We start from the raw sequence: 19,606 nt of genomic DNA on the forward strand, positions 1-19,606 counted from the left end.
AAGAAACAAGACTCCCGGGCAGTGGTGGCAGTGGTGGTCCGTGTGGGAGGAGGGAAGGGAGTTCGTGGGCCAGAAAGGGGGTGACGGCAGTGGCGGCTGCCTGAGGAGGCCCGGGCAGCAGCAGCAGCAGAGGCTGAGGTGGACCCTTCTCACTGCAGTGTTCCAGACAGCCACTACCAATTGATTGGAGTTAGCCTGTGAGGAATTGACAGCCAGGCCAGTTCACTCTGTTCAACTGTCCCACTGAGGATCTGTTGAGGAGCCTGGAGAGGAGTGGCTAGACCAAGACCTCTCCCAACGTGAGCAGGTGTCCTCCTCCCTTCACCACCCATTGCCACCATGCCAGGGAACGTCCTCAAGCCCTGGCCCTCAGGGGAGAGGTAACAGGAACCTGGAGCTGAGACCATGTGACAGCACTGCCCTCGTCACCACTGTCCCCCCCAACCTTGGCCCCAGGCCTGGCACCATGATGTTCCAAGACCATGTGGGCATCCTCGCTGGCTGGTTCAAGGAATGGAATGAGTGTGAACAGACAGTGGCCCTGCTGTCACTTCTGAAACTGGTCACCCACACCCAGGCCCGCTTCCTGCAGCTCTGCCTGGAGCACTCACTGGCAGACTACAATGACATTCACCTGCTGGAGTCAGAGGCCAACAGTGCTGCCATTGTCAGCCAGTGGCAGCAGGAGTCCAAAGAGAGGGTGGTGTCCCTCCTGCTGTCCCACCTACCCCTGCTGGGTAACACAGAGGCCAAATAGGAGTACATGAAGATGCTGCAGAAATGGCTGGCCTACTCAATTGAGAGCAATGCCTTCATCAAGAAGAGCCACCAGGTGCTCTCCTATGCCCTCATCCACCCGGCCACCACGCTGGAGGACCACAGTACGCTGGCCCTCTGGCTGAGCCACTTGGAAGACCAGCTAGCTAGTGGCTTCCGCACCCAGCCTGAGCCCACCTACCACTCAAGCCAGGGCTCAAATGAGTGGGGCAGCCCTGCAGAGCTGGGCCCTGGGGAGGCAGGACCAGCCTGGCAGGACAAGCCACCCAAGGAAAATGGACAAATGCCCTTCCACCCACCCAGCTCAGTGCTGCCAGCCATCAACAGTATTGGGAGCAACACAAATGCAGGTCTCCCCTGCCAAATCCACCCCAGCCCACTGAAGCACTCCATGTTGCTCATCCCCACGAAGCCCCAGGCCCCTGGTGAGTGGCCGAGTCCAGAGGAACTTAGGGCCTGGGCTGCTTTCACCATGCCCGACCACGCACCCCTCTCGCCCCAGAGCAGCGTGGCCTCCTCTGGCAGTGAGCAGATGGAGGACCAGGGCTCCAGCCAGAACACTTTCCAGGAGGACGGCAGTGGCATGAAAGATGTGCCCTCGTGGCTTAAGAGCCTCTGCTTCCACAAGTACGCGGCCCTCTTCTCACAGATGAGCTATGAGGAGATGATGACACTGACTGAGCAGCACTTGGAGTCTCAGAATGTGACCAAAGGTGTCTGCCACAAGATAGCCCTGAGCATCCAGAAGCCACGAGAGAGGCAGAGTGTCCTCAAATCCCTGGAGAAGGATGTGCTGGAAGGGAATCTGCCAAATGCTCTGCAGGAGATACAGCAGATCATCATCACCCCCATGAAGGCCTACAGTGTCCTCCAGGCCACTGTGGCTGCTGCCACCACCACCACCTCTACTGCCAAGGACAGGGGCCAGGGGGGAGCCACCGCTGCCAGGTGCAGAGCCTCCCCTGGCTCACCCTGGCACAGATAAGGGTAGTGAGGCCAAGGACCCTCCAGCTGCAGAGGGCTACCCCCTCCACCAGCTCCAGCTCCCACTGATGACAGTGAGCCAGCCCCAGCTCCCGGCGCTGACTGAGACATCCCCAGTCAGTTTACACGGGTGATGGGCAAAGTGTGCACACAGCTGCTAGTGTCCTGACCAGATGAGGAAAGAATCACCATTTACCTCCAGTTCATCGAAAACTGCCTTACTCATGAGGCTTTCACGGAGACACAGAAGAAACGGCTGCTGTCCTGGAAACAGCAAATGCTGAAGCTCCTCCACACCTTCCTACACAGAGCCACACTAGAGATGCAGAACCACCGGCAGCAGAAAGGCTGGGCATTCGGCTCCAACTCACTCCCCATAGCTGGCTCTGTAGGGATGGGGGTGGCCCAGCAGACCCAGCGGCAGTTCCCAATGCCTCCCCGGGCCTTTCTGCCTGGCAGAATGGGCCTTCTGAGCCCCTCGGGTATTGGGGGCATCTCCCCTTGACATGCCCTCACCAGCCCCAGCCTTGGGGGACAGGGTCGACAGAACCTGTGGTTCGCCAACCCTGGTGGCAACAACAGCATGCCCAGCCAGAGCTGCAACTCTGTGCGGCGCACCCACTCGCTCCCGGTCTACTTGTCCCCCCAGGCCATTCTCATGTTCCCTCCAGACTGCCCAGTCCCTGGGCCTGACCTGGAGATCAATCCCACTCTGGAGTCTCTGTGTCTGAACATGACAGAACACGCCTTGGGCAGTGAGCATTTCCTCTTTCCCTGACCCACCTCCCACCTACACAGCAGCGTCTCCACCTCTGAACTGAGGAAGCCAGAGTCATCCTGAGGGGTCCACAGGGGAGGCCGGACTCCAGGGAGGGCCTGACTGGGATGACAGGCTACCTGAGCACCTTTTCTTGGGCCTCCCACCAGCTCCTGAGCTTCCTCCCTTCTTCCCTTTCTTACCACAGATGAGACAGACAAACCTCCACCATCTGACGGGACCCACAGCCCAGCACACTCATAGTCTCCCTGGGCAGCAGACGGGGGCCAACACCCAACGGGCTTCTCTGCAACAGTGAGAGGGTGGGCTGGCTTAGCTATACATTCTAATATTTTTCTACTCTCTCACCCTTTTAACTTTTGTTTAACATTGGCACACGCCTTGCTCATGCCCAGGCCTGTCGAGGGATCTCTGCTGAGGCCCAGGGAGGTAGGGGGCAGCCAGGATAAAGGGGGCAGAGATTGGCCAGCCTGCCCCCTCCTTCCCTCCTTCATCCCCCACCTGGCCCCATCCCGCCCCTGCCTCCTCCAGACTGCCGGCCACCTGCCCCTCCCAAGGAAACAGTCTCCCCCAGAGACTCACTGACCCACTATCTTGTGGGGCCTGCTCAGAACAATCTGACATTTGGGGAGAGATGAGTGAGGTAGATAATCTGCTCTCCTGAACGTTATTTGAGAGGAGTTGAGGAGATAAAGGCGGGTGAGGAGAGGAGCGTGTCTGTCTGCCCGAGAGCGCTCTCTCTCTCTCTGTCTCTCTTTCTCTCTCTCCCTCCCCACCCCCCTCACCTCCTTGCCGCCTTCTTCTCCTTCCCCATTCCCATCATTCCCCGAGGACAGGAGCCACTCTCCTCTCACTCACCTCCTTTTGCCCTGTTTATCAGAGGTTCTCTGCAATTAATTTCTTAGGCCTATTTATGATACATATTTACATAGTTCTTAACTGTTTTTCTCTCTGATAATTCCCTCTCATTTTTAGAATCCCCAGGCCTCTTTCTGGGCCAAGAAAGTGGTAGGGGGAGCCTGAATTTTATGAGGGGAGAGGGCAGAGCCCCCTCCTCCAGATCTCCCTAGCCCTTCCCAGACTTCCCCCCAGCCCTGGCTCCCCAGATGCAGAGGTTGAAGGCTGGGAGCCAGGGCAGCCAGTGAGGTCAGGAAGTCTGTTACCTTAATGTCTTCTTCCTCCACTGACACAAACCCTTCTCCACTCCCAGGTCTGGTTGCTGAAAGACTTGAGGGTAAGGAATAAAGGAAAGGGGATGGTTTTTGGTTTCTTTCCCCACCCATATCCACTTTTCTTTCACCATTACTCTACCCTCACTCCTTATTCTGTCATGACCTCACTTAAGTGGAACACTATATCATAAGCAAGAGATTCATCCCAGCCCCAGAGTCATACAGACCCTCTGATCCCTGTTCCTACTGAGGGGTTGTGCTGAGGCCGAGGTGGAGGGAGGGGATTTTGGGGTTTAGGCTTTGGGGAAGCCAGGTTCTCTATTTCAAACCCCTGTCCCCCTCAACAACCCCCCCTTACACTGGGACATTCTCAAGCTTTTCACACCAAAAAGGAAAAAATGTTATTTATAGATACATTTTATGAATAACTTTTGTTATGAATATGGCTGGTAACCATTGTGTATGTTATTAAAGATACAAAATGTTGGGGGAAAAAAGAAAGGAAAAGAAACAAGCCTCCTACCAGATGGAAACTGCTGACCACGAGCATGTAGGTAGACCCCAGATCTGTTGGGATCAGAAGGCTGATGATGTTGACTCCTGAAACATCAACCTGTTACCTCACCATGCACCAACTGGAGAATTGTGAATGAGCTGATCATGCACTCTGAGACCCACCTTCCCTTTTTTCCCTTTTTGCCTTTAGAAACCTTAAGCCCTGGCCAGCCAGCAAGATGAATCTGAGACAAACTTAAGTCTCCCATCTTCTCAGTTGGTGCCCTCTTGATCAATAAACATTTTTCTGTTCTAATTGCTGGCGTTTTGGTTTATTTGGTCTCACTGTGCATTGAACACATGAACTTGGGTTCAGAAACACTAATTGCAATAATCCTTTCGAATAAAGTCTCTCCTCACCTAAACGTGGGTGTGTTTTTTGTTTGACAATAGAAATCTTATATGCTATGTACAAAATGCCCTCCATTTTGAAGGGTCCACCTGATGAGGCAGCAGTTATATTTTCCATAATTTAAAATAGAGAATTTTTTGACTTGGTGACAGTCAGATACAAATAAGTAAAAGAGAACAGCTGTGCTGTAAATAAGAAACCTGGAAATCTTCACTTCTTACTCTGACTCTGTTGGTAACCACTGTTCTGGCAATGCCCTTTAGCCTTAAGAGGCCCATTTCCTCCATTGCTAGGGTTATGTGACTTGGTGAGCTCCAAGGCCTCCTACAGTTCCTCTGCTTAGAGATTGCTAGTGGGAATGGATGAGGAGAAACAGAACCGATTTCAGGAGACTGGAGACCCTCAGGATGAGGGCAAGAGATTATCTGTGAACTGCTGACTGACTTCAGGCTGGTGTTGATGCCTCATGTAGGGGGCAGAGAGTGAGGGGTGCATGCCCACCTGGGAAGAAGATGGCTGACCATGGTCTGGCACTAACCTCTGTTCTGTGCTGAGCTCCGCTGCACTCAGGAGGAGGACTCCTGCTTGATCAGGCAGGATCTGAAATAATCTATTGATTCCACTCATCATGATTAAATATTTGGTAAGCACTTGTTTCTCCATATGTCCTCTCCATGAGCTGTGGATCTAGAAAGCAAGTACTATTATGACTTAACTTTGCATCTCCTGCACATGGTGAAATGCCCAGTCCATAGCTAGCACTGAATGTTTTTGTTGACTCAATTGATGAATAGATTAAATTACCTTCTACTTCTTCTTCCTCTCTCCTAGGGAAAAGGCAGCAAGGTGGCAGCCTGGTTGTCATGTGGACTTATGAGAAGACAAGACCACCTGGATTGGTGAGCTCAGGGCCATTTGGAAGCTCTTCATCTTCCTACACAGTGGTGAAGGTCAGGAAGACTCCTGGGTAGTCTGCATTGGGAGATTAGGCATGGGGGCTGGAATATGGGGAAGACACCTGAAGCTCCTTATCCTTTTTCCTGTCCCCTGAGGCCCAGGAACACTCTCAGCTGGCCCTGCTAGAAATGGGCATGGGTCATGCCCAAGCACAGCACTGGGCACAGAGTTCAGTAAATTCCACTCTTAATGACATTTTATGCTGAAAGAACTGAAAGAAATGTGTAGCGCAACAAATTGGGTGGTGTGAATCACATTAATAAAAGCAGACATAAATAAAAATGCTATCTATGAACAAAATGGTTCTCAATATAGCAATTCATCGTCTCATTACTCAGCCACAAAAGATAATGAGAATATAATTAAACATATACCTTAAATATTAACATGCTAAGAAAAACTACCTGAAATGCAAATCTCTCCTATACCTTCACTCTCCTTAATCATAACCTCTGCAGGCAGTGATTTCTGGGCACTCACCAACTGTCTGGGAGAGATGGCTCCCTTAGTTGAGCTCTTCATCACTGCTGGATTGATACAAGAAAATTCAGGTTTTATGCATGAGGAAGTCTCCAATTGAAAGATGTGAGATTCACATACTTAGAAATCATGAATGTTATTATTAGTAAGTATAATGATCAATGTGCAGTCATATCATCACTGCTTCTCTGAGGAACAATGTAAACCTCGAGATAATATGTTTGCACTGCTCATCTCCCACATAGGTAGGATGAATGTGTATTAGGGGATCACACTTCAGAGTGTCGGAGTTGAATGAATCATGAGAGAATTTTCTTTTAGTCTTTTACATAAATGACAGCACAGGCTAGCAAGTTTCTTTAAGGAATTACCTTTCTATATCAATTGCTGGGACTTCTTACCTCTCATCATTTATGGAAAAGGCATTTAAAACTGAAGATAGCACAAGTGGTTTAAGTTGACAGGGAAAACTGAAAGGTGCTCCATGTACCGGAAAACCCCAGGGACCTCGTTCTACTCCAGTTCTGTCATGGATTCAACCACAGACATTCCATTTAGTCACTGCATTTCAGTGTCCAACCCATAGAACAGCACCTTTGAATAAGATGCTTCTTAACTTTTCTTCCAGATCCTAAATATTATAGTTACAGTGTTTAAGCTTGGCAACTTCTTATTTTAAAATAAATATTTATATAGACACATATGCAAATATGTCATAAATCATAAATACATAGCCTGATGAATTTTCACAAAAATCTCACTACCCAGAAGCCCAATCTCTTCCATGCCCTCTGGAAGCCACTGACTTCTAACACCATAGAGAGTTTTATTTGCTTTTGAACTTTTCTTAAGTGGAAACACATCATGTGATTTTTGTGAGTCTGCCTGTCTTATTTTCCCCAACAGTATACTATGTGACCCAACCATGATGTTGCAAGTAGCAGAATTTGCTCATTTTGTTCCTGCGAGTATCATTGTGTGACTGTGCCACAGTTCGTGTACCCATTCTACTGCTGATGGACATTTGGACTGAAAAGTAATTTCCTAATAATAATTATTATTAATAACTATGCTAGGAAAATTCTTGTACATAGTTTCTGGTTTTGTTTTTGGTGTACATAAATACATATTTCTGACTGATATACACCTAGGGATGAACTTTCTTAGTCCTAATGTTCAACATTAGTAGATAATTTTCCAAAGTGATTATGTTCCTTTACACTCCCACCAGCAGAATATTAGATTCCACTTGCTCCCCGTCCTTATCAGTACATGGTATTTTTAGGGTTTTTTTTTTTTTTTTTTTTTTTTAGGATTTTCTTATTTATTTATTTATTTATTTATTTATTTATTTATTTATTATTTTTTTGGCTGTGTTGGGTCTTCGGTTCGTGCGAGGGCTTTCTCCAGTTGCGGCAAGCGGGGGCCACTCTTCATCGCGGTGCGGGGACCGCTCTTCATCGCGGTGCGCGGGCCTTTCTCTATCGCGGCCCCTCCCGTCGCGGGGCACAGGCTCCAGACGCGCAGGCTCAGCAATTGTGGCTCACGGGCCCAGCTGCTCCGTGGCATGTGGGATCTTCCCAGACCAGGGCTCGAACCCGTGTCCCCTGCATTAGCAGGCAGATTCTCAACCACTGCGCCACCAGGGAAGCCCTAGGGTTTTTTTTTATTAGACATTCTGGTGAGTGTGTGTTGGTGCTTCTCTGTGCTTTTAATTTGCATTTTTCTGACGATGTTGAGCACATCCTCCATTTGTTCTTTCTCCTATTATGTTGTCTGCATTTTTGTAGAAGCTGCTTATGCATTCTGGATCTGAGTCCTCTGTTGGATACATGGAGAGACCATCTGGTCCTCTCTGTGACTGCTTTGTTACTTTTTTAAATGACATATTTGAACATAGCACATGTTCCTAATTTAAGGCAGTCCAATTTATGAATCTTTTCCCTATAGCTAGTGCCTTAAACAAGTAATGTTTGCCAACCCCCAAAGCACATTTTCCCATAATATTTTCTAGAAATTTTGTTGTATTTTTCATATTTAGCTCGTTTAAGATAGATCTTCTATGATGGTATGAGCAGGAGTAAGAGACATGTTTTTCTGCCTGAGTATTCAGTTGACAAAGCACTTTTTATTGAAAAACTGTCTTTTCTCTGTTTGTGGTCTATTCTGTGCCATTGATATACTTTGCTATCTTTGAACTAACACCTCTGTTGTAATCACTGTAGATTTAAAATGAGTGTAGATGTGATGAAGTATGTCTTCCGACTTTGTTCTTTCTCAAGATTGTCTTGACTATTTGCTTTCTCCATTTTCATATAAATTTTATACATTGTTCATCAGTTTCCCTCAAAAATACATGCTGTGATTTTATTTGGAATTGTATTGAATCTACAAATAAATTTGGGAAGAATCAAAATCATGATCAAATTTTCCTTTTCTAATTAAATATTGCTGATATAAAAAGAAGTAACTGATTTATGAATATTGTCCTTCTACCGAGCAATCTTGCAATAAAGTCAACTCATAATTCCAATGAAGTATCTGAATTAACGATTGTATTTTCTATATAATAACTATGCCATTAACAAACAAACAAAAAACCCAGCACTTTACATTTCTTTCTTTCCAATCCTTATTTTTATTCCATTTCTTGCATTGTTGCACTGGTCAGGAACAGGCATCCCTATTTCATTCCAGATTCAGAGAGAAAGCTTGCAATATTTCGTGGTTAAAATATAGTACTGGCTGTGAATTTTTGTATCTTTGTCAGATAAGGAAATTCCCTTTGGGAATGATTTTAAAGCTGGTGGAAGCTTGCTACCTGTTTTCTTATGGGGACACATGGGCCATTATTTTTTTTATCCCAATCAGACTTCTTTGTAAATGTCCTGATGGGATTTGCTAACTGGAAGATGACCAGGGGCTTCCAGGTGCTGTTAGGTAACAGGTTCTTCTAGCATAAGAATGCTTTCAGCAGACTAGACCTGGCCTGTCCTTGGCAGACTCTGAGCTACAGGTCAATTTTATCTTCCTAGCTCCAAGAGACCCTGAAAACTTTGCTTGGTTTCTTGGCTCTCTCAGCAGCTCCCTCTGCTCTGTACCAGGTATTTCGTGTGTTTCATTAGAATCCATAAATGAAATGGGAAAAAAAGTGCCAGGAAATCCTGGGTTTACTTCTATATTTCTCCTTCTTCTCTTTAAATTTGGGCCCCCTGAATTCTTGCTGCCTAATTGGTTCTCAGTAAAAAATATTTTGCCCAACTTTTACATTATTTTGCAGGGGACAGTTCATCAGAAACAGTTGAATCAGGCAATTGCCATAAGCAAAAGTAAATTATTCTGGAAATGCAAATTTATCATATATAATACACAACTTTAAAATAATTTTAATGTTTATAATATACCATGCAATTTTAATATTTTAATCATATAATTTATAATACTTAATTTTTTACTATTTAACTCTTTTATTGAAGTACAGTTGCTTTACAATGTTGTGTTAGTTTCAGGTGTACAGCACACTGATTCAGTTATACATACATATATATATTTTCTAAATGTTTATTTATTTATTTTATATCTAGGTTGATTTTATTTGAAATAAATCTAATCATACAAGTTTAATCATATTATCATGCATAAAATAATATGTACCAAGAAACATAAAGAAAGGGAAAACACAGGGTAACCATTCATAACTAGAACTTGAATTATCAGAATACTTTTTGAAAATGGGGGTAATTTTATTAAGCTTTTGTGAAAGTCAATTTTAAAAAAGAAACATTTACATCTATTTTATTTTATTTTAAAATTTTTATTGGTATATAGTTGCTTTACAATGTTGTATTAGTTTCTACTGTACAGCAAAGTGAATCAGCTATATGTAAACATATATCCCCTCTTTTTTGGATTTCCTTCCCATTTAGGTCACCACAGAGCTCTGATTAGACTTCCTTGTGCTACACAGTAAGCTCTCATTAGTTCTCTATTTTATACATATTATCAATAGTGTTTATATGTCAATTCCAATCTCCTAATTTATCTGAGCCCCCCTTCTGCTTGGTATCCATAGGCTTGTTCTCTACAACTGTGTCTCTATTTCTGCTTTATAAATAAGATTGTCTATACCAATCTTTTTTCAAATTCCACATATATGTGCTAATAATGATATTTGTGTTTCTTTTTCTGACTTACTTCACTCTGTATGACCATCTCTATATCCATCTACATCTCTACAAATGACCCAATTTCATTCCTTTTTTTGGCTGAGTAATATTCCATTGTATATATGTACCATATCTTCTTTATCCATTCCTCTGTTGATGGACATTTAGGTTGTTTCCATGTCCTGGCTATTGTAAATAGTGCTAAAACGAACATTGGGGTGCATGTGTCTTTTTGAATTATGGTTTTCTCTCTGTATAGTGGGATTGCTGGGTCACATGGTAGTTCTTAGTTTTTTAAGACTGGTTCAATTTACATTCCCACCAACAGTGCAAGAGGGTTCCCTTTTCTCTACACCCTCTCTAGCATTTATTGTTTGTAGATTTTGTGATGATGGCCATTCTGACTGGTGTAAGGTGATATTTCATTGTAGTTTTGATTTGCATTTCTCTAATAATTAGTGATTGAGCATATTTTCATGGGTTTGTTGGCCATCTGTATGTCTTCTTTGGAGAAATGTCTATTTAGGTTTTCTGACCATTTTTTTGATTGATTTGTTTGATATTGAGCCACATGAGCTCTTTGTAAATTTTGGAGACAAATCCCTTTTTAGTCGCAATTTTTTGCAAGTATTGTCTTCCATTCTGAGGGTTGTCTTTTTATCTTGTTTATGGTTTCCTTTGCTGAGCAAAAGCTTTGAAGTTTAATTAAGTCCCCTTTGTTTATTTTTGTTTTTATTCTCATTACTGTAGGAGGTGAGCCAAAAACGATCTTGCTGCAATTTATATCAGAGAGTGTTCTGCTTGTTTTCCTCTAAGAGTTTTATAGTGCCTAGCCTTACATTTAGGTCTTTAATCCATTTTGTGTTTATTTTTGTGTATGGTGTTAGGGAGTGTTCTAATTTCATTCATTTACATGTAGCTGTCCAGTTTTTCCAGCACCACTTATTGAAGAGGCTGTCTTTGCTCCATTGTATATTCTGACCTCCTTTGTCATAATTAGGTGACCATATGTGTGCGGGTTTATCTCTGGGCTTTCTATCCTGTTCCATTTATCTATATTTCTGTTTTTGTGCCAGTACCATACTGTCTTGGTTACTGTAGCTTAGTAGTATAGTCTGAAGTCAGGGAACCTGATTTCTCCAGCTGTTCTTTTTTCCTCAAGATTGCTTTTGCTACTCGAGGTCTTTTGTGTTTCCATACAAATTGTAAAATTTTTTGTTCTATTTCTGTGAAAAATACAGTTGGTAGTTTGAGAGGGATTGCATGGAATCTGTAGATTGCTCTGGGTAGTATAGTCATTTTCACAGTGTTGATTCTTCCAATCCAAGAACATGGTATATCTCTCAATCTGTTTGTGTTGTCTTTGATTTCTTTCATCAGTGTCTTATAGTTTTCTGCATACAGGTCTTTTGCCTCCTTAGGTAGATTTATTCCTAGGTATTTTATTCTTTTTGTTGCATTGGTAAATGGGAATGTTTCCTTAATTTCTCTTTCAGATTTTTCATCATTAGTGTATAGGAATGCAAGAGATTCCTTTGTATCCTGCTACTTTACCAAATCCATTGATTAGCTCTAGTAGTTTTCTGGTAGCATCTTTAGGATTCTCTATGTATAGTATCATGTTATCTGTAAACAGTGACAGTTTTCCTTCTTCTTTGCCAATTTAGATTCCTTTTATTTCTTTTTCTTCTCCAATTTCTGTGGCTAGGACTTCCAAAACTATGTTGAATAATAGTGGTGAGAGTGGGCACCCTTGTCTTATTCCTGATTTTAGAGGAAATGCTTTCAGTTTCTCACCATTGAGAATAATGTTTGCTGTGGGTTTGTCATATATGGCCTTTATTATGTGGAGGTAGGTCCCCTCTATGCCCACTTTCTGGAGAATTTTTTTAAAATCATAAATCCGTGTTGAATTTTGTTGAAAGATTCTGCATCTATTCAGATGGTTTTTATTCTTCAATTTGTTAATATGGTGTATCATATTGATTGATTTTCATATGTTGAAGAACCCTTGCATCCCTGGGATAAATCCCACTTGATCATGGTGTATGATCCTTTTAATATGTAGTTGGATTCGGGTTGCTAGTATTTTGTTGAGGATTTTTGCATCTATGTTCATCAGTGATATTGGCCTGTAATTTTCTTTTTTTGTGGTATCTTTGTCTAGTGTTGGTGTCAAGGTTGTGGTGGCCTCATAGAATGAGTTTGGGAGTGTTCTTCCCTCTGCAATTTTTTGGAAAACTTTGAGAAGGGTAGGAGTTAATTCTTCTCTAAATGTTTGATAGAATTCGCCTGTGAAGTCTTCTGATCTGGGACTTTTGTTTGTTTGAAGATTTTTAATCACAGTTTCAATTTCAGTGCTTGTGATTGGTCTGTTCATATTTTCTATTTCTTCCTGGTTCAGTCTTGGAAGTTTGTACATTTCTAAGAATTTGTCCATTTCTTCCATGTTGTAGATTCTATTGGCATATAGTTGCTTGTAGTAGTCTCTTATGGTCCTTTGTATTTCTGAGGTGTCAGTTGTAACTTCTCCTTTTTCACTTCTAATTTTATTGATTTGAGTCCTCTCCCTTTTTTTCTTAATGTGTCTGGCTAAAGTTTTATCAATTTTGTTTATCTTCTCAAAGAACCACGTTTTTGTTTTATTGACTTTGCTTTTGTTTTTTTCATTTCTATTTCATTTATTTCTGCTCTAATCTTTATGATTTCTTTCCTTCTACTAACTTTGGGTTTTGTTTGTTCTTCTTTCTCTAGTTCCTTTAGGTGTAAGCTTAGGTTTTTTATTTGAGATTTTTCTTGTTTCTTGAGGTAGAATTGTATGGCTATAAACTTCCTTCTTAGAACAGTTTTGCTGCATCCCATAGGTTTTGGGTCTTCATTGTCATTTGTTTCTAGGTATTATTTGATTTCCTCTTTGATTTCTTCAGTGATCTCTTGGTTACTTAGTAGCATGTTATTTAGCCTTCATGTGTTTCTGTTTTTACAGGTTTCTTCCTGTAATTGATTTCTAATCTCATAGCATTGTGCTCTGAAAAGTTGCTTCATACAATTTCAATTTTCTTAAATTTACTGAGGCTTTATTTGTGACCTAGATGCGATCTATCCTGGAGAATGTTCTGTGTGCACTTGAGAAGAAATTGTATTCTACTGCTTTCACATGGAATGTCCTGTAAATATCAATTAAGTCTATCTGGTCTAATGTGTCATTTAAGGCTTGTGTTTCCTTATTAATTTTTTTTCTGGATGATCTACCCATTGGTGTAAGTGGAGTGTTAAAATCCCCCACTATTATTGTGTTACTGTCAATTTCCCCTTTTATGGCTGTTAACATTTTCCTTTTATATTGAAGTACTCCTATGTTGGGTGCATAAATTTTACAATTGTTATATCTTCTTCTTGGAGTAATCCCTTGATCATTATGTAGTGTCCTTCTTTGTCTCTTATAATAGTCTTCATTTTAAAGTCTATTTTTTCTGATGTGAGTATTGCTCCTCCAGCATTCTTTTGATTTCCATTCACGTAGAATCTTTTTCCATCCCCTCACTTTCAGTCTGTACTTGTCTCTAGGTCTGAAGTGGGTCTCTTGTAGACAACATATATACAGGTCTTGTTTTGGTATCCTTCAGCCAGTCTGTGTCTTTTGGTTGGAGCATTTAATCCATTTACATTTAAGGTAATTATTGATATGTATTTTCCTATTACCATTTTCTTAATTGTTTTGGGTTTGTTTTTGTAGGTCTTTTTCTTCTCTTGTGTTTCCTGCCTAGAGAAGTTCTTTCAGCATTTGTTGCAAAACTGATCTGGTGATGCTGAATTCTCTTAGCTTTTGCTTGTCTGTAAAGCTTTTGATTTCTCCATCAAATTTGAATGAGAGCCTTGCTGCATAGAGTAATCTTGGTTGTAGGTTTTTCCCTTTCATCACTTTAAATATATCCTGCCACTCCCTTCTGGCCTGCAGATTTTCTGCTGAAAATCAGCAGATAACCTTATGGGGATTCCTTTGTATGTTATTCATTGCTTTTCCCTTGCTGCTTTTAATATTTTTTCTTTGAATTTAATTTTGTTTTAGTTTGATTAATATGTGTCGTTCTGTGTTTCTCCTACGGTTTATCCTTTATGGGACTCTCTGTGCTTTCTAGACTTGATTGACTATTTCCTTTCCCATGTTAGGGATATTTTTTACTATAATCTCTTCAAATATTTTCTCAGACCCTTTCTCTCTCTTCTTCTTCTTCTTCTAGGACCTCTATAATTCGAATGTTGGTGCATTATAGTTGTCCCAGGTGTCCCTGAGTCTGTCCTCAATTCTTTTCATTCTTCTTTCTTTATTCTGCTCTGTGTCAGTTATTTCTACTATTCTATCTTCCAGGTCACTTATCCATTCTTCTGCCTCAGTTGTTCTGCTATTGATTCCTTCTAGAGTATTTTTAATTTCAGTTATTGTGTTGTTCATCACTGTTTGTTTGTACTTTAGTTCTTCTAGGAACTTGTTAAATGTTTCTTGTATTTACTCCATTCTGTTTCCCAGATTGGGTCATCTTTACTATTATTACTCTGAATTCTTTTTCAGGTAGGCTCCCTATTTCCTCTGCATTTTTTTGGTCTGGTTGGATTTTACCTTGCTCCTTCATTTGCTGCATATTTCTCTGTCTTATTTTGTCTAACTTACTGTGTTTGAGGTCTCCTTTCTGCAAGCTTCAGGGTCATAGTTCCTCTTGCTTCTGGTGTTTGCCCCCTGTGGGTAAGTTTGGTCCAGTGGCTTATGCAGGGTTCCTGGTGGGAGGGACTCATACCTATGTTCTGGTGGGTGGAGCTGGATCTCTTCCTTCTGATGGGCAGGCCATGTCAGGTGGTGTGTTTTGGTGTGTCTGTGGGCTTTTAGTACGATTTTAGGCAGACTGTCTGCTGATGGGTGGGTTTGTGCTCCTGTCTTGCTTGTTGTTTGGCATGGGGCCTTCAACACTGGAATCTGCAGGCAGTTGGGTGGAACCAGGTCTTGGAGCTTAGATGGAGACCTCTGGGAGAGCTTTTGCTTATTAATATTCCCTGGGGCCAAGAATTCTCTGGCATTCCACCAACCTGGACTCAGTGCTCCCACCCCAGAGGCTCAGACCTGACCCAGAGCCTGAGATCAAAGACCCCGCAAGCCACATGGCTCGGCAAACAAGGAGAAAAAAAAAGAAAAGAAAAAAGAAAAATAAGAGTGTGATGAAAACAAACAGACATACAAAAGCCAAGTAAATATCAAAGACAAAAACAAGCAAACAACAGCAACAATTAAGAACAAACAAACAAACCAATGGACAAACAAAACCCCAGACAAATGGTAAAAGCAAAACCAAACAAAAACAAAACAAAGAGAAAAAAAAAAAACCAAACACACTCACATACAAAATAAGAAACAAAAACAAAAACAGAGAAAACAAAAAACAAGAGAACAACCGGACAAACAAAAGAACTCCAAAATGAAATCAAACAATTAAAAACAAACCTAACAAAAATAAAAAAACAAAGTAGAATGCAAACTGAAGGAAAAAGCAAAGAAAATAAAACAAACACACAAAAATGATTTTTAAAAAAGATAATAACATACAGAACAAAGGAAAAAAGATAAAAAGAAAAAAATACAGGAAAGAAAAAAACAAGGAAAAAACACAAAAACAAAAAAGTAATGTAGAAATAGAAATATAAAAAAATTAAAAATCTGTAAGAAATTTAAAAAACTAAATAAAAATTAAAATAAAAACAAATAATATAAAAACAACACAGAATAAAACATAAAAAATTGTAATAATTATATTCTCTGGAGTGTCAGCTGTCAGTGTCTTTGCCCCCACTGTGAGTCACAGCCAACCTCTGCCTCCCCAGGAGCCCCTCCAAAACCTCTAGGTTGGTCTCTGGTCCCTCTGTGGGCACTGTGGTGACACCTCAGACTCTGGCCTGGCCCAACTCCCATGTGTACTAGTCCCCAAAGTCCACAGCTGCTAGAGCTAGACCAGTTTCAGTTTGGGGAACATATTTTTATCCATTCAGATCTTCCACAGCTGCAGGGTTTACCAAGCTGATTGCAAGGATTTAATCTGTGGTTTGTGAAGCTGTGCAGTAAGATTTTTTGTTCCTCTTCCTTAGTAACCCTACACCTGGGGCTCAGCTGTGGTTTTAGCCCCACCTCTGTCTGTGGGTCACCCACTGGAGTCTGCTCCCAAGGCTGCCTGGAGGACTTGGGTCTGCCCTGGTGAGGACAAGACATAAGACTGCCTGGGTCACAGAGGCCCTCGTGGCAACAAGTGTGTGGGAAAACTGGCAGCCAAGGGCATGTGAGATCCAGCCCTAGTGGGAGCCTTTCCTAGAGCCTGGCAGCTGGCATAAGAAGGTCAGCCCTGGTGGGGGCTTTTCTTAGCACCTGGCTGGGCAGGGGCCAACACGTGGGGAGAGAGAGGCTTCAATCGTTGTTCCACTCCCTGCATGTCACTCAGCAGTTGCACCTTGCTTCTATGGCAGTCTGGGTTTCTTCCACAAGTATTCCCATTTTCAGATTTCCTCCCTCCTGTCCCCTCAGGCTGTCTCCTTGCAGCCAACTGCAGTTCTTCCCCCGGGTTTGCTTTCCAGTCCCCACATTCCAGATCTCAGCCCCAGTGTGCATCAGTGAACACACATTCCAGTCTGAGGTGTGCAGGGCTGTGGAGCAGACCATCTGTGTCATTCTCAATCTGTCCTGTCTGCCACAGATTGGCCATTTCACCTTCCTCCAACAGCCTCAGATGGTCCCCTTCTGTCCCAACTGATTTCCCCATCAGTGAGGGGGCTCCTCCAGATGTGGGAACCTCTCTTCTGCTTCAGCTCCCCACCAAGGGCACAGATCTCATCTCACTTCCTCTCCTCTTCTTTTTCCCTTCTTTCTTTCATCCTACCCTGTTATGCAGGGATCTGTCTTGTCCTTTCTGGTGTCCAAGGTCTTCTGCTAGTGTTCAGCTGGAATTCGGTGAGAATTGTTCCATCTGTAGTTGTATTCTTGATGCATTTGTGGAGAGAGATGAACTCCACGTCCTCTTACCCTTCCACCAATTTGGTTTCCATCAGTCACTTTTTTTCTCTTGAAAACCGTGCCTAAAACTTGATCTAATGTGCCATCTTAAATCTGAATTTGTTCAGTTCATCAATAAAGGCAATAGAGCCCCTCATCATGAATGGAAACACCATCAGCATCATGGGTGCTCTCCTAGCAAAAGCAACAACCCACTCGGATTTGGGAAATTCCTGACACCTGTGATGCAGAGCAGTGGGTCTAAGAGCTCTTATTTTTTATTATATGAGTTTCAGGTGTACAGCATTATGATTCAACATCTGAATATACTCCAAAATGATCACCAGCACAAGTCTAGTTACCATCCATCACCATAGAGTTGACCCCCTTCACCTATTTCACCCTCTCTCCAACTCCCTTCCCCTCTGTTGACCACTAATCTGCTCTCTATGAATTTGTTTTAGTTTTACTTTGTTCATTTGTTTTGTCTTTTTTATTTTTTATTTTTTTATTTTTTGTTTTATTTTATTATTTTTATTTTTGGCTACGTTGGATCTTCATTGCTGCATGCAGGCTTTCCCTAGTTGCAGTGAGTGGGGGTTATTCTTTACTGTGGTGTGTGGGCTTCTCAGTAGGGTGGCTTACTCTTGTTGCAGAGCACAGGCTCTCAGCATGTGGGCTTTAGCAGTTGTGGTGTGGGGGGCTCAGTAGTTGTGGTGCACGGTCTTAATTGCTCTGTGGCATGTGAGATCTTCCCAGACCAGGGATTGAACCTGTGTCCCCTGCATTAGCAGGCAGATTCTTAACCACTGCACTACTAAGGAAGTCCCTGTTTTGTCTTTTTAGATTGCACATATGAGTGAAATCACATGGCATTTGTCTTTCTCCAACTGACTTATTTCACTTAGCACAATACCCACAAGGTCCATCAATGTTGTCACAAATGGCAGGATTTCATTGTCTTTTATAGCTAAGTAGTATTTTATTGTATATATAAACCACATCTTCTTAATTCACTCATCCATTTATGAACACTTAGATTGTTTCCATATATTAGCTATTGTAAATAATGAGCATAGGGGTGCATATATCTTCTTGAATTAGTGTTTTTGTGGTTTTTTGCATATATACCCAGAAGTAGAATAACTGAGTCATATGGTAGTTCTATTTTTAATTTTTTTAAAAAATCTACATACTGTTTTTCATAGTGGCTGCACCAATTTACATTCCCACCAACAGTGTACAAAGATTCTGTTTTCTCACATCCTCTCCAGTATTTGTTATTTGTGATTTTTGTCATGATAGCCATTCTGACAGTTGGGAGGTGATATCTCATTGTGGTTTTGGTTTGCATTTCCCTAATAATTAGTGATGTTAAACATCTAACCATATGCCTGTGGGCCATCTGCATGTCTTTAGAAACTGTCTATTCACCTCCTCTGTCCATTATTAAATAAGATTGTTTGCTTTTTGTTGTTGAGTTCTATGAGTTCTTTATATATTTTATATATTAACCCCTTATTTAATATACGATTTGCAAATATCTTCTCCCATTCATTAGTTTGTCTTTTCACTTTGAGGATAATTTCCTTCTTTTGAAGAAGATATTCCATTTAGTTTTTAGTTTACTTTTATAGTCCCATTTGTCTAGTTTCATTTTTTTGCATGTGGCTGTCGAGTTTTCTCAAAACCATTTATTGAAGAGACTAACATTTCTCCATCGTATGGATCTTTTGTGGCTCCATACACATTTTAGAATTATTTGTTCTAGTTCTGTGAAATATGCCATTCAATTTTGTGGATGACTCTCATTATTAATTAATTAAAATCATTCAATAAATGTTTAGTGAACATCTGCTATGTGCCAGGCAGCTATCAGACACATCAGAACAAAGATTCATGCCCTGGAAGGGCTTATCTTCTCCATCAGAGGCAGACACAAGCAACCAACATACTATGTTAGCCTATGGGAAGCACTAGGGAGGGCCTGGGTTGCTCAAATGGGCAGAACAGTTTGAAATGGTAAATGATATAGTCTGGTCAGCATCACTGGAAGGATGATTTGAGCCAGCTTGACTGAGGGGAGAGCATTCTGGGCAGTAAGCAGCCAGTTCAAGGTCTTGACACTCAGGAGGGCTCAGGACTTGAGCAGAAGACAAGACATGGGTCAGAAGTGGATGCAAGTGCAGACCACTAGCGCCTGTGAATGTGGAGCTACTTCAGGTTTCTGTTGAAGGAATAATATAATCTTACTTATATTTTCAAAGGAAAAAACTCCATCTAAAAGAAAATATAAAGAATTTTTTTAAATCCGTGCTTCTGAATTTTACCACACCTTCTATATTTTGGAAGTCTAGATCA

The 19,606-nt window shown here is 42.0% G+C and overlaps 1 pseudogene; it reads left to right on the forward strand.

Annotated features, from left to right (window-relative positions):
• Nucleotides 1–466: 466 nt before the first annotated feature.
• LOC103001753 (protein Smaug homolog 2-like) lies at nt 467–2,539 on the forward strand (annotated as a pseudogene).
• Nucleotides 2,540–19,606: the final 17,067 nt, after the last annotated feature.

Source organism: Balaenoptera acutorostrata, chromosome 8 (assembly GCF_949987535.1).
Source record: "Balaenoptera acutorostrata chromosome 8, mBalAcu1.1, whole genome shotgun sequence".
Taxonomy (NCBI): domain Eukaryota; kingdom Metazoa; phylum Chordata; class Mammalia; order Artiodactyla; family Balaenopteridae; genus Balaenoptera; species Balaenoptera acutorostrata.